This window comes from Papio anubis, chromosome 12 (genome assembly GCF_008728515.1).
Source record: "Papio anubis isolate 15944 chromosome 12, Panubis1.0, whole genome shotgun sequence".
Taxonomy (NCBI): domain Eukaryota; kingdom Metazoa; phylum Chordata; class Mammalia; order Primates; family Cercopithecidae; genus Papio; species Papio anubis.
This window is the reverse complement of record NC_044987.1, coordinates 94,232,622-94,247,554: the sequence shown is the minus strand read 5'-3', so window position 1 is coordinate 94,247,554 and position 14,933 is coordinate 94,232,622. Positions and strand designations below refer to the sequence as shown.

Here is a 14,933-nt window from a genome sequence, read left to right as displayed (position 1 = left end):
GTCTGGAGAACTAGACGAATAAGCAGTTTCAGCACAATATGATAAACCCCACCTAAGAGGCAGGGAAGCCCCTCAAAATTAGCTCCCTTATTCCCCCTATCTTATTCCTCCTATGTATATCTTTCTTAGGGTTGAAAATCCTAATTAAAAAGTAGTAACTAGCAGGAGATTTCATTGCTAAGTATTTGTCAACCGCTGTCTTGTTTGAATAAGTGACTTCCCCAAATTAGCGAAGACTATTCTGAAAATAGAATGGTGGATAGACAAGGTTGGATGGGAGAGAGAAGATCTTGGAGATAGGACAGATAATTGGAGATCGTTCCTAGGCAGGTGTGTATGCCCTCAATCGGTAAATCTTAGTGTAATGTGAGCATCAAAGAGAGCCTTAAGGGACCCCAGAATAAACTAGGATTCTCATACCAAACATGGCCCACAGACAGCTTGATGGACAGGCATGTTTCGTTTGCCTAACTCAATGTTCATGAAAAATTTGAGCTAACGTTTCTTTTTTTTCGACACGGAGTTTTGCTCTTGTTGCCCAGGCTGGAGTGCAATGACATGATCTCGGCTCACTGCAACTTCTGCCTCCTGGGTTCAAGCGATTCTTCTGCCTCAGCCTCCCAAGTAGCTGGGATTACAGGCGCATGTCACCACGCCCAGTTAATTTTTGTATTTTTAGTAGAGATGGGGTTGCACCATGTTGGCCGGGCTGGTGTCGAACTCCTTACCTCGGTGATCCACCCACCTTAGCTGCCCAAAGTGCTGGGATTACAGGTGTAAGCCACCATGCCCGGCCAAGTCAACATTTCAAAATCCAGAAGCATTTCAGCTTCTTTTAAAACCTCAGAACATATGGTGACATCGGGCCCTTATTTTTTCCTGGGATCTGGATTGCGGTTGCTAGTGAACACCACCTTTACCGAGGGTGCTGGCCAGGTTACCACAGCTTCCACTGCTCACACTGGATTTGAATATCCAGTTATATACATGAGCCCCTCTAGATATTTGTGTCTGTCTGGTTTTGTACAAATACATAAAAACAGCAATAAGAAAAGTTTTAAGAAGTCATAAAATTTCATTGTAGTTTTAGGGGGTCATGGGCAATTGAAAGAGACAGTCTCTTTGGCCTTAAGGAAGGGGAACGTTCAACTGTAAGTGATTAATTCAACAAATATTTAGTGAGTGCCTACTATGTGCCAGGCATTGTGGATTTAAGAGTGCAAGCTGCATCTGGTTCCTTCTCCCCTAGAACATGCTGTATAGTGGCAGAGACAAATTAGCAAAGAGACAAGGATGGTATGACAATATGACATAGTATGACATATGACAATATGACTTAGATGGGAAAGTTCAAGGTAGTTTAGGAGTATACACTTGACTGGGTTAGAGAATACCTCAGGAAAAAGTGAAAGTATCTACTGAGGCCTAAAGGATCAGGAAGACATAACCACATGCAATGAAAGTAAAGATATTCCACGTAGGGGAAGTAGCATGTACACACTCTCAGGGTTGTCCCTGATTATGGACATGGTGTGTTCCCATATTAAGTTTGGTGTTCTGGAACATAAAGTAGGGGCCAGAGACTTGAGAAGAGATGAAGCTAAAGAGAAAAGCTACTGAGAGGTGAAGCCAGCTGGGCTTCTGGGTTGACTGGGGACTTGGAGAACTTTTCTGTCTAGCTAAAGGATTGTAAATGCAACAATCAGCGCTCTGCGTGTAGCTAAAGGTTTGTAAACGCACCAATCAGCTCTCTGTAAAATGGACCAATCAGCAGGATGTGGGTGGGGCCAAATAAGGGAATAAAAGCTCGCCTTGCTGCAACCGGTTAGGGTCACCTTCCACGCCATGGAAGCTTTGTTCTTTCGCTCTTCACAATAAGTATTGCTGCTCCTCACTCTTTGGGTCCGCACTACCTTTATGAGCTGTAACACTCACTGTGAAGGTCTGCAGCTTCACTCCTGAAGTCAGCAAGACAACGAACCCACCAGGAGAAACCAACAACTCCGGGCACGCCACATTTAAGAGCTGTAACACTCACTGCGAAGGTCTGCGACTTCACGCCTGAAGTCAGCAAGACCGCGAACCCACCAGAAGGAAGAAACTCTGGACACATCTGAACACCTGAAGGAACAAACTCTGGACACACCATCTTTAAGAACTGTAACACTCACCGCAAGGGTCCACGGCTTCATTCTTGAAGTCAGCGAGACCAAGAACCCACTGGAAGGAACCAATTCTGGACACACTAGGACCAGACCTAAAGGACCTGCTAAGCAAATCTTAGATTTTTAAACGAAGGGCAATGAGATAATCAGCCACGGCGACTGAAGAAAGCCTGGGGATTGCTGGCTAGAGTTAAAAAGACTAGAGGCATGGAGACAGACTAGGAAGCCATGGCAAGAATCCAGGCAAGAGATACTGGAGGTCTGAGTGAGGGAGTAAAATCAGAAGGTCTTGGTTATTGATTAGATGTGTGTAGTGAGAAAAGAAATCAAGAATGACTTTTAGGTGTCTGATCTAGTGATTGGGGCCTGGTGGTCCACCAGAAAGAGAATACAGGAGGAAGAAACAGTTTATCATGGGCGTGTTGTGGACATGTTGAGTTTGAGGTACAGCCTCAGCATGTGGTACTATACACTGGGTGTATTAAGCAGGGTTCTCTAGAGGGACAGAACTAATGGAATTATATATATATATATGGGGAAGTTTATTAAGCATTAACTCACATGAACCCAAGGTCCAACATTAGGCCGTTTGCAGGCTGAGGAGGAAGGAGAGCCAGTCTGAGTTCCAAAACTGAAGAACTTGGAGTTCGATGCATGGGAGAAAGATGTAGGCTGGGAGGCTAAGCCAGTCTCCCTTATCACATTTTTCTGCCTGCTTCTATTCTAGCCACCCTAGCAGCTGATTAGATTGTGTCCATCCAGATTAAGGGTGGGTCTGCCTTTCCCAGCCCACTGACTCAAATGTTAATCCTCCTTTGGCAGCACCCTCACAGACACACCTAGGATCAATACTCTGTATCCTTCAATCCAATCAAGTCAACACTCAGTATTAACCATCACACTGGGTATTGCTTTCAAGCTAGGAGAGAGACCTGGATTGGAGATAAAGATTTAGAAGACTTGCTCACCAAAACCTTCCCTCTCAAGACCTGTGCATTATTTATTTATTATTCTGTCTTTGATAAACACTCTTTTCTGAACACGTATTATTTGCCTCCCTCTGTAGCCCTTTCAATAATTTTTGTTATCCTTTGCAGTAACTTTCCCAAGTGATTTATGTTTCATGTACTTTCTTCTTGTATTCTAAAGATTCTTCAGGTGTCAAGTGTGTTATTTTCAGGTCAGATTCAGCTTATAACAATAATCTCTAAACTGGCTTTACAGTTCTGAAATTAAATCCCTACTGACTGGCCCTTGAACTGATTTTTTCTAGCATCAGCAAAAGTCACAGAGTGTTTCCCTAAAAGAGAAAGCATTTACTCAGAAACTGTATATTAAAGTCCAGGCTGAAAAATGCAAACATGAGTAAGTTGTTCTTATTCTTCAGAAACTTGGGCAGTTGCAAATGCGTATTTATAATTAATATATATGAGTAATGGGCAGTGGGGCATGAGGGGAAAGGACGAAGTTCTGTTAGAGGATGACAAAGTATTTTGCAAGTTTACAGGGAGGGGAAGGTCATTTCATACAGTGACTCATGGAAGACTTTATGGAGAATATGGCATTTTAGATTGGCCAGATAGAAACCAAAAAGAAGATACTAGGGCCAGCATATGCCCTGTTTTAAGAGGCAGCAGTACACAACGCTGATTGTTTTTGCTATGTGGGAATATTATCAGCCCATTGTTTAGTTTTGCTTTTTTAAAGGAAACTGGAAACTCAGATTTTATATGAAATCTCTTGACTTTAAAATTTAGGCTCAGACTCTTTCTAAGCATTGTGTAGACCAAATAAACAACTTCCTGTGAGCCCGAAGCAGTCTACAAAATACCATAACCTCTGATATAGGACTTTTTTAAATGTAAGAGATATGATCTTAATGCAACCACTGTTTATTGAGCAAAGCACTGTGGTAGGTATAGCTTATACCAACAACCCATTCCCTACCCTTTAGGGAGCTCTGCTTAGTTGCAGAGAAAAACCAGGTAGGGACTACTTCTATTTTTTGATTTTACCTTAACTATCACAGTGTCCTATATCTGTTGACGCTGAACAAATATTTGTTCTTTGGTATTTCTGCAACACAAGGACATCCAATACCTTGCCCTTTTTTTTCCTTGACCTCATCAATGCTGTTCATCTTTACCTCCCCCTCACTCTAACATCCCATTCCCATGGTCATATCCTTCTCTACCCAACCCCTACCCCTTTACCATACACTCTTTTGGGTATATTCAACTATATGAATTAGTGTCTCTACAAATATTCTGGTGTCCTACTGCAGCTGGCCTCTGAGTAGCATGTGACAGTCCTCTGGGGAGTTTCCTTTTACAATCCCCTAAGTAGTTGTTCCAGAACCTCACCATTTCATCTCATCCTTTACCCCACACCTGTTTCAAAGGTGACCTTTCCTCCAAAATCACAAAGAAACTGAAAGCTATTAGGTGTGAACTTCTTAATTTCTTCCTCTTCCCACATGCAGTATAATGTAAAGGTTAAGGACCAGAATCAGACTGCCTGGGTTCAAATTCTGGCTCTGCCACCTGCTATCTTGGTGGCCTTGGACAAGTTACTTAATCTCTCTTAGTACAATAGGGTTGTTGTAAGGATAAAGTAAAGTAGTCCATATAAAGTCTTTAGAAAAATGCCTGGCACAAAATAAGCACTCAATAAAGAAATGTTAGCAATTCTTATTATCAGTGGTATTATTACACATTTAATATTACTTTGTTAATATTATTACAGACTTACCTGCATCTTTACCTTTCCTCCCATTCCTGTTTTTCTAATGCCGGCTTCTCTATCTCGACAAAGTCTGACCTCTTAGACCTCTGCTCTCCTATATGTTTAATCTCTCCCTATCTCCTAATGTTACCCCTTAGCATGTAGTAGAAAACTGTCTGAATTAACCAGTTTTCCCTTCTTTTTCCCTGTCTGGCCGTTCTTTATAGCAACACTATTGAAAGAGTCATTAGAACTCCATGCCTCCAAGTTTCATTTACTTCTAAATGAAAGTGAGTGAAGCCCACTGTGATCTTGCTTCCACACCTAGTCTATTGAAACAGTTGTTACTTAAGGTCATGGTTGACCTAATTTACATATGGAGTTGGCCTAGCCAAACCTTTAGCCAGGATGAACCCTGCCACCCATTTCTTTGGGCCGGCGTTGAGCAGCTGAACATTGCTGGAGAATATTGCACAACTTTGTTGTCTGGCCTTGCTTCATGATTTCAACCTCAGATCTGCACTTAATGCTGCCCAACAACCCTTCTTTGTTTCTTTAGTAGTTCGCTGTTCCACTCCCCAAGATGACTGTTTTATACCTTTTATTCTCTTGTCAGGCCTCTCATACCCTGTCGCCATACTCTCAGCTGATGACTTTGTTTATATTTAAGACAGTAGAAGTCATTGGGTAATGAACTTCCTTGCCTTCCTACCAGAAAACCTACCAATCTGCTGGAATGTGAACCCAGCTTCTCTCTCTTATTTCATGAAATGGAAGAAGCCCAGTTCCTCCACTAAAGCTCAGGATCTCCAAGCCCTCTCACCTTCTATAATTATTTCTCTCCCTCTCCCCATGTCTCCTATTAGGAATCATTTCCTTTCTGGTAAGACTGTTCTCATCAGCTTTCAAGCCCTTCCATATCTGGCCCCTACAAATTTATCTTCTGCCACCCTCAGCACTTCCTCACTTCTGCTCCAGCCAGCTGATCTTCTACCTGTGAAATACTTACTCACTTCAGAGCCTTCACACTTGCTGTTTCCTCTGCCTGGAGTACTTGCCTCTCCCAGCACAAAACCTTTCACACGCACACATAGTCATTCATCACACACTGGCTTAGATCATGTCTTTTAGGTCCTAGATTAAATGCCACCTGCTCAGAGAGGCCTTCCTTGACTGCCTTAATCAAAGTTGATCCCTGCCATTTTTCTCCAAATCCCTTGTTTGTTTCCTTCTTGGCACTTTTTACAATTTATTTGTGTATTCTTCTGTTTACTTTTTAAAAACTCCTCCCTAGAATGTGAATTCTTTTAGGTCAGGCCCTGGGAATTCAGGTCTAGTTTATGGCTGAATTCCCAGGGCCTAGAAGAGTGTTCAGCACATGGTAATATTTCTGACCCACATCCCAGGGAATGATATCCACTCAGCTACTCAGCTGAGCACACACTTGGGAGTCTTTGAAGCCTTCCTTTCTCTCCTTCAGTTTTCTCACCCCAAGTCCTTTATCTGCCAAATGCATCTTCACAGTCCCTGCCTTCCAACTTCCTTTTTAAACTCTTTCAGCAGCCTCCCTGCTCTGCAGAGCTTTTGCTTTCTTGGCCACTGCCTTTCAGCTTCTTTCCTTTACTGCCACTGTGCAAGTGTTTCAAAAACAGACTCTTATCACATATCTGATGTTTCAAACTCCTTGGTGGTTTTCAGTCATCCGTAAAATATAGGCCAAAGCCCTGTGCATAGCATGGAAGACCCTTTAGACTCAGCCTCCCTTTTACCTCCATCCTGCAGAACGTAATTTATAACCACTTCCAGCTACTAAGCATCCTCTCTGACTGAAATACCCTTTCTCCTCTTCACCTACCCAGCATATACTCCCACCATCCTTCATTAAGACAGATATAAACAATACCACATAGAACAAACTACTGGTGTTAATTCAGAAGTCTGGAGATCACTGATCCAGATTATTAATAGAAGGAGACTGATGCCCAGAAAGTATCACTGACTTGCCTTAGGGCACACAGCTAGTGGGGGTCAAAGCTAAAAACAGGCTCCATGTCTTCTGATTTCTAGTCAACACTTGACTGATAAGGAGGAGGAGGAGGGTTTTTAAGTGCAGTGAAGGTAGAAAGGAGAGCTGGGGCATTCAAGTAAAGAAAACCAAGATGCACAGGGAGACAAGTGCAACAAATGTGCAGAATGAAACGAAGACCAAGGACAGAGAGAAAGTACAACACATCTTTACTGTGCCTGCATTCAGTCCCTTCCTGAGGCCAGTGTCAGGAAAATAAGTGAAAGACTTTGAAGCAAACAAAAAGAGTATTTACGGGGTGTTTGGAGTTATCATTATGATATTTTACAACTGTCAGTTGTGGAATCCTGACAGTTACGCAGGTAATTATTGTTTATGGAAATGCAAGTTGTGTTCAATGGAGATTCATTTTATTGTTAACCCGTGGACAGTATCCAATTTTGCGAAGTCAGGATTCCTCGTTACTTATATATGTATATTTTGAATTCTCCCTTTGAATCAGTTGTGACATCTTACTAGTCTCCCCGTTTATTGATGAGTTAGTAATAGCTTTCATGCAGGTTATTTTATACTTGTATGAGAGTCTCCCAGGAAAACATGTATGTATCTGAGGAATATATGCCTGTATTTGCTTAAGTTGAAAGAAAAGATGGGGGAGGGGATTAGAGCCATTGTTGGCTGTGGGTAGTATCTCAGAGACAAGCCAGGCTGATTTCCTTAAAATAACTAGATTGAAAAATGGGAAAAATAATGTACCGAATCAAAACTTGTTAGATGTTAATGATTTTGATATGTATAAAATGCTGTTAAATGTGTTTCCTCCTCACTGTATAACCTCTACTATAAATAGTTGATTGTAATCAATCTTTAGATACACATTTCAAAATTATTATTATAATTGAAAACCAAATCTAACAATAATAGGAAAGTAATATTGACATTCAGTAGAGAACTAGATACCAACTAAACTTTTCCTTGTCAATTCTTGTTAAAGTATATGTTCTGGCAGTTCCTTTCTTCTGGACAGTTTAAATGACTTCATTTTCACCAAGTATATCTCTGTTGGTGCCTGCTAAGTGATAATTCTCTTTGAAATTTTAATTTTATGGGTCTCAAGGATTGAAAATGTATTAACAGCAGCTGCCTTGTCATTGTTATTACTGTAGCTTGAAGCTGGCTAATTGCTGTAATACTCAGCACTGGAAAAGACAAAAGAGAAAGGGGAGACCTGTAATAAAAGACCATTTTCTGTAATGTTTGCAATTTGCTGTACAAATTGATAGTTTTAAGGGTTGGAAGACTGCAGGAGTCTTCCCATTAGCTGTACTTTAAGATGATCAAAATATCACTTATATCCCTAAATAAGGAAATAGGAAATTATGCAGGCATAGGTAATTTGGGCTAGATTTCTTAAGGACAGGTATAAGAAATACCAACAGTTTTTCCTTAATAACTCCTGTCATATTCCCTCCCTAAGGAGATGCCATCCTAACTGCTGTTAGGGGGTTTGGGGCAAGGACTCTTTCTGGCTACTTCCTGCTGAAAAGGGACATCAAGTGGGGAACAACAGCTAGGGCTCCTCCTGGGGTTGATCTAAGGGTCCTCGGAAGAGTGGCATGTCCGTGTGTGGTTCGGTTTGCAGCACCATTTGGTTTGATTGCTTCTAGGCAAAAGGAAATGATTTGAGTCATAGTATTGAGTATGCAAGGTCCAAATATTAATACAAGACATATAAGTAAGAGGGGGCTTAATAAAGGAGCTAACCAATTCCATAAAGAAGACTAGAATTCATTAAAGAGGAATTGTAGGCACCCGGAGCTGAAGCCTGCATGTTCTTGTAGCCTGTTAATGATTTTGATTTGATCTTTAAGTACCTGTAGATTTTCCTCTGCTTTACTAGAGGTGTTAATCCAGAAGCAGCATGTTTTATTTATAAGTGCACAGGTACCTCCTACTTTAGCTGTAAGGACGTCTAAGCCCTGTCTATTCTGTGCTACTACTGAGGTGAAACAGTCTGTAGATTGCTGTTGTGCCTCTATGGCACCTACAGTTGCCTTCTACCCTTGTTGCATCGTAATAGAAATATTAAGTACTGATCTTTCAAGGAGAGTGATGCCTGTAATCCAGACTAGACCTCTGGCTACAGAATTTCCCATTCATGGTTTTTCTAAGATGGGATTGTCCTGTGCATGCCCTCCCCAGTCTGCTCTTTCAGTTTAATCTCCCTATGAGGGCATAGAAATGATAGATCTCTTTGTCCAGCATATTCAATGTAGTGTAGTCTCTAGAAAAGAGCCTAAGTTAGGGATGACCCCAGATGATGCTGCCATCTTGGTAGAATTTAAAAATAATAAGTCAGGAACTAGTGCTACTATAGTATAAGTTTCCTTCCAATGCCTTGGGAGGATTAAATGTATCCAGGAGCCACAAAAAACAAACAAACAAAAACACTGTTCCTTGAAGGGACGGTTCTAAGTTGTGGCTTGTGAGAGACACCAGCAGATTTTTCTTGTATCTTAGAACTTTCACTTCTTTACATATAATAGGGGCATCCTTGGGATGAGGATATCCATAGTTATGATATTTACGATGCCATTTGGAATTTGACATGCCAAGTGAGAAGCGTCCACCTGACAAATGGAGTTTCGAAAAATTAAAGACATAATATGCCCTGGCCAATATCACAGATGATCCTGTGGCAGGGGCTGTCAGTCCAGATGCCTCCAGTTCGCCCACATTTCTGTAAGCTGTGGCTATTAGCAAACATCATACAAGGGCCTGGAATTCCACGAGGGGGCATATTCGGAAAGGCCCATGTTTACATTATAGTCAAAGTGGTTACTTAGAGCATGCCACTGCCATCGGGACTTCCAACCAGAATGAGAGGCTGGATTCTGAAAGCCCCCCAACTAGGGCTTCTGATCCTTTTGTTGCACTCTCCTCCATAAATATTTGAACTATCAGCAATTACAAGTGTGATGTTACAATATCTGAGATCTCCCAAGCATGGTCCTTCCTCGCTGCTTTTAAAGCAGAGGGAAGCATTTGCTATTACTGGGCTTTGTCCCAGCTGAGGATGTGAAGCTTATCTTTGGGCAGAGTGTTGCCCCCATACCATGTCCAATTTATGTCTGGTAGGTCTTTAAGGGTAAAGGTGAAGCCAATAAAGGGAATCCTAAGACGGTGAATTGCTGGTCATTGTAAGTTTCTTTAGCGTCACTGAACTGAGCAAACCACTTAGGATGGACCCAATCATTAGTCTTGATGTACAGGTGGACCATGGCAGGTATTGCAGGAGCTAAAGGGTGTGATGTATTACTAAGTCCGATAAAGAGTCCTAACGGACTAAGTAATAGTAAAATGCTCGTATTTACTTCCTTTTCGTAACTGTTATTCCTGCTATGAGGATAATAATTAAGCAGAATGCTACAGTAATTGAGATTCTCTGTCTGATATTCCACCCTGAGGGTGCTACAGCATATAGTCCTACTCCAAATAGTAGAGTGAGTAAAACAGTCCTGCAGGAGTGGCATAGTAAATAATTTCCACCAAAAAGAAGTTATAATATTTGGCAGCGAATCTCAAAAAAGGAGAGGAGGAAACGACAAGAAGTATTTGGTGAGGTAGGGGTGAGACTAAGATGAGTAATTTTCATTCAGTTACTTATCTTTTGTGATTTTCAGCTTAAGATCTCCTATTTCTTTACATTGATATTCAAGGCATTCCTCTGTGCTGTCAGGGGTTGCTCCCTCAGCTCTCCAGGCTTTCACACAGATATAATATATCCAGGAGTGGATTCCTGTAACTTTTATTGCGTAGGGGCTTGAAAGAGGAACAGTGTAAGGTTCTTCCCAGCTTGGGCTTAGGGAAGGAAAGAGAGAAGGGAGAGCCTTTACCAGTACCAAATCTCCTGGGTTAAATAGAGGTAGTCCAGTTTCCTGGGGTTGGGCTTTTGCTAGTTGTGCTAATTCCTGTTGAAAGTGAGCCAGAGAGGTTACATGCTTAACTAGCTCAGAGGTTTCCTGATCTAATAGAAAATCATTGGTAAGGAAAGCCCATCTGTACAGCATCTCAAAAGGGCTAAGACCTAGTTTTGAAGGGGTATTTCTTATTCGTAGTAAGGCCATGGGAAGAAGAGTGATCCAAGGAAGGTGAGTTTCTTGGGATAATTTTCTGAGGTGTCTGTTGATAATATCATTAGTTTTCTCTACCTTTCCTGAGAATTGGGGTCTCTAAGCACAGTGGAGATGATATTCTATGCCTAGTGCTTTTGAGACCCCTTGTGTGACAGCTGCCTTAGACGAGGGCCCATTGTCACTTTGAAGGTACTTTGGTAGACCAAAGCAGGAAGTTATTTCATTAGCTAACATTTTTATTACCTCAGAGGCTCTTTGTGTATGGCATGGAAATGCTGCTACCCAGTCATGAAGGTGTCTACCTGTTCCAGCAGGTATTGAATGCCCGTTGTCTATTTGCCAGTCTTCCCCTGGATAACTTGCCGTTCTTTGGGTTTGAGGAGGAAGGAGTCACCTGTTCAGGGGATTATTTTTAAGACAGACTTTACAAGTATTAACAACTTGCTTGATTGTGTTTAGTAAGTTCTCTCCTGAAAACAATCTCTAGGCACATTGATAAGTTTTATCCTTTCCCAAGTGAAAAGCTTGGTGAAGGGTTTTAAGGATTTTCCGTTGGCCAGAGGCTGGCAAGTGGTGTTTGCCATCCTCTGACTGTAGCCATCCTGAGGACTAAAAGGTATACCCTCGAGACGAAGTGGTCCATTGTATTTCTGTAGGGGAGTACTGAGGTTTAATTTCTCTTATGGAGCCTTCCCAGATTAGAGGGGTATGAAGTGTGTTGATGCCTTGAGGCTTCCTTGCCACTGATCAGCTAATCTGGATCCTTCGGCTACTTCATCTGTTCCCTTTTGATGTCCCTTACAATGCATCACTGCTATTTCTTGTGTAAGGAAAACTGAAGATAATAACCTGTTAATTTCCTGGTGATGTTTTATAGGAAGTCCATTGGTGGTAAGGAAATGCCTTTCCTTCCGAATGGCAGCATGAGCATGGAGAACCAGGAAAGCATACTTGGAATCAGTGTAGATGTTAGTTACCTTTCCTTTGCTTAATTTAATTGCTTTTGTAAGAGCTGTTAGCTCAGCTAATTGAGCATTTGTGCCTGGAGGGAGAGATGCACTTTTGATGACGTCATTTAGAGTGACCACTGCTTACGCATATTCCTTGTTCTGCAAAAGAGCTCCCATCTGTGAAGAGGAACCCATACTGAGTTCTCTAGGGAAGTTTCTCCGGTATCTTCCCTGGCTGCATAGGTGTGTACTATGATTTGTTCATAGTCATGCTCAGGTTCCCCAGTTTCCTCGGGGAAGAAGGTGGCCGGATTTGGATGAGAACAAGTCTTTAATTGGATGTTGGAACCTTCTAACAGCAGGGCCTGATATGTAAGGAGTTGGCTATCTGTTAGCTCAAAGGCTCCCCGCTAGAGTGCAATAGTCCTGCCGTGTTATGTGGGTTGTAAACAGTTAAATCATTTCCTAGGATTAGTTTGGAGGCTTCTGGGACCAGTAGAGTCACTGAGGCAATGGCTTAGAGACATGCTGGCCACCCTTTAGCCACCAAATCAAGCTCCTTGCTTAGGTAACCCATTGGCTGTTGAGCTAGTCCTCGGGCCTGTGTTAAAACTCCCAGGGCCATTCCCTTACTTTCTGATACATACAGATTGAAGGCCTTCCCTACAGGAAGGCTGAGGGCTGGTGCCTTGAGCAAGGCTTGCTTTAGCTGGTTGAAGGTGTTTTAAGCTTCAGGTTCCCAGGTTAAAAGATGAGTTTTAGCTCCCTGAGCTTCTTTTATGAGGTTATGTAATGGACGGGCTATTTCACCATACCCAGGTATCCATAGTCTACAAAATCCTGTAGTGCCCCAAAATCCTCTTAGTTGCTTGAGGGTTTGGGGGCGAGGGAAGGAGGAAATAGGCTTAATCTTCTCTTCCCCTAATACTCTGGTCCCCTTGGACAGTACTAATCCTAGGTAACTTCACTGAGGTTTTGCAGAGCTGGGCCTTGGATTTTGAAACCTTATGTCCTCTGTTAGCTAAGAAGTTGAGAAGAACTTCAGTGCCTTCCTGAGAAGCTTCCTCAGTTGGGGCACAGAGCAGAATATCATCAACTAATGCAAGACCCTAACTTGAGAATGAGAGAACTCAGAAATGTCTTGTGACAGTGTCTGTCCAAACAGATGAGGACTATCTCAAAATCCCTGAGGCAACACTGTCTGGGTTAACTGGGCAGTCTGGCCAGAGGGATCTTCAAAGGCAAACAGATATTGAGAATCAGGATGTAATGGTATGCAGAAAAAGGCATCTTTTAAATCTAGGACTGTAAACCATCTAGTTCCCTCAGGTATTTGAGTTAACAAGGTATAGGGATTAGGTACCACTGGATAGATTGGAACTACAGCTTCATTAATGAGGCAAAAGTCCTGAATTAGTCTCCATTCCCCATTGGGTTTCTGCACTCCTAATATTGGGATGTTTCAGGGGCTATGAAAGGGTTTGAGGAGGTGAGGCCCTGCATCTTTAGGTTATTATTAATGGCTTCTAGCCCTTTCCTAGCCTCTGGGCCCAGGGGATACTGTCTCTGGTTAGGAAAAGAAGTGAGATCCTTAAGATAGGTCTGGACTGGCCTAGTGGTTATAGCTCGACCTATTCTTCCTTGAGTTGCCCACAGTTGTAGTTTAATGTTAGCTTCCATCAGGGGGAGACACAGAGTTTGTCCTGGGGCTAATACAGATGCTGGCCCTCATGCAAGCTAGACTAGCTCCCTAAGAAAGGAGCAGGACTTTCAGCCCTGATTTTAAAAGCATGTGTAAATAGTAGGTTCCCCCATCTGCAGGTTAAGAGGTTGAGAAAAATATCAGGTTAGAGTTTTTCCTGAGACGCCCCTTACAGTCATACTATGGGAAGAGGGGAGGCCTGGTTTAGAGAGGAGAAGAGAGAGACTGGCTCCAGTATCCAGAAGGAGTTCGTTCGTTCGTTCGTTCCTCCCTCCCTCCCTCCCTCCCTCCCTTCCTTCCTTCCTTCTTTCTTTCCTTCCATTTCCAGAATCACCTGGGGTTCCTGTGCTGTAGTGGTAGTCTGAGTTGCTGGAGCCAGGGATTTGAGCCCCGGGACCCATCGGTCCTGCTGGACCATCTGTGAGACTGGTTCTGAACCCAGTGACCTCCATCTCTGGGGGCAGTTCGGTCTCCAGTGGCCTCCGCCACAGGCTGGACAGGGTCGAGGTGGCTTTGTCTTGCTACCTGGACATTCTTTCTTAAAATGCCCTGACTTGCCACATCAATAACAACTAGTGGATGCACCTAGGGGATCCTGGACTTTGCAAGTTTGCACCACTGCTACTAGAACCTCTGTTGTCTTCTTGTATTTCCTTTCCTTTTATTGGGCTTCCTCCTGATCCCTATTGTAAAAGACCAAAGTGGCTTTCTCAGGAGGTTTTCTAGGGTACTATCTGGCCCTGTAGCTTGCTTTTATAGTTTCCTTTTAATATCGGGAGCTACCTGTGTAATAAACTTGTCCTTGAGAATGAGCTGTCCCTTGATTGAATCAGGGGATAAATACGTATGTTTTATTAGTGCCTCTCTCAGCCTTTCCATAAAGACTATGGATTCTCATCTGGTCTTTAGTCTATCATAGACAGTTTAGAGTAATTGAGAGGTTTGGCTCTGGTTTTCCATGGGCCCTCTAATACACACATTGAAGGTGCTTCCTTTTCTATTCATCTCCTGAGTTATTGGGGTTCCAATCAGGGGTGTCTACCAGAACTGCTTCCCTTCCTAGTAGGAGTGGAGTTTTCACTTCTTCCTCACCTTCCCTATCTCCTCTTTGTCTCCTTGGTCTGCTATAGGAGGCATGTTACTCATCTCCATATTTTTCTGCTGCCTGCAGAACTGCCTGCTTTTCAGCTGCAATGAGTGTCTAACATAGCAGCAACATAACATCCCTCT

The 14,933-nt window shown here is 42.6% G+C and overlaps 1 protein-coding gene across 3 annotated transcripts in view; it reads left to right on the top strand.

Annotated features, from left to right (window-relative positions):
• The window catches only part of APIP (APAF1 interacting protein), a 39,621-nt gene that overhangs the window by 933 nt on the left and 23,755 nt on the right, over positions 1–14,933 (top strand). The window lies entirely within an intron of this gene.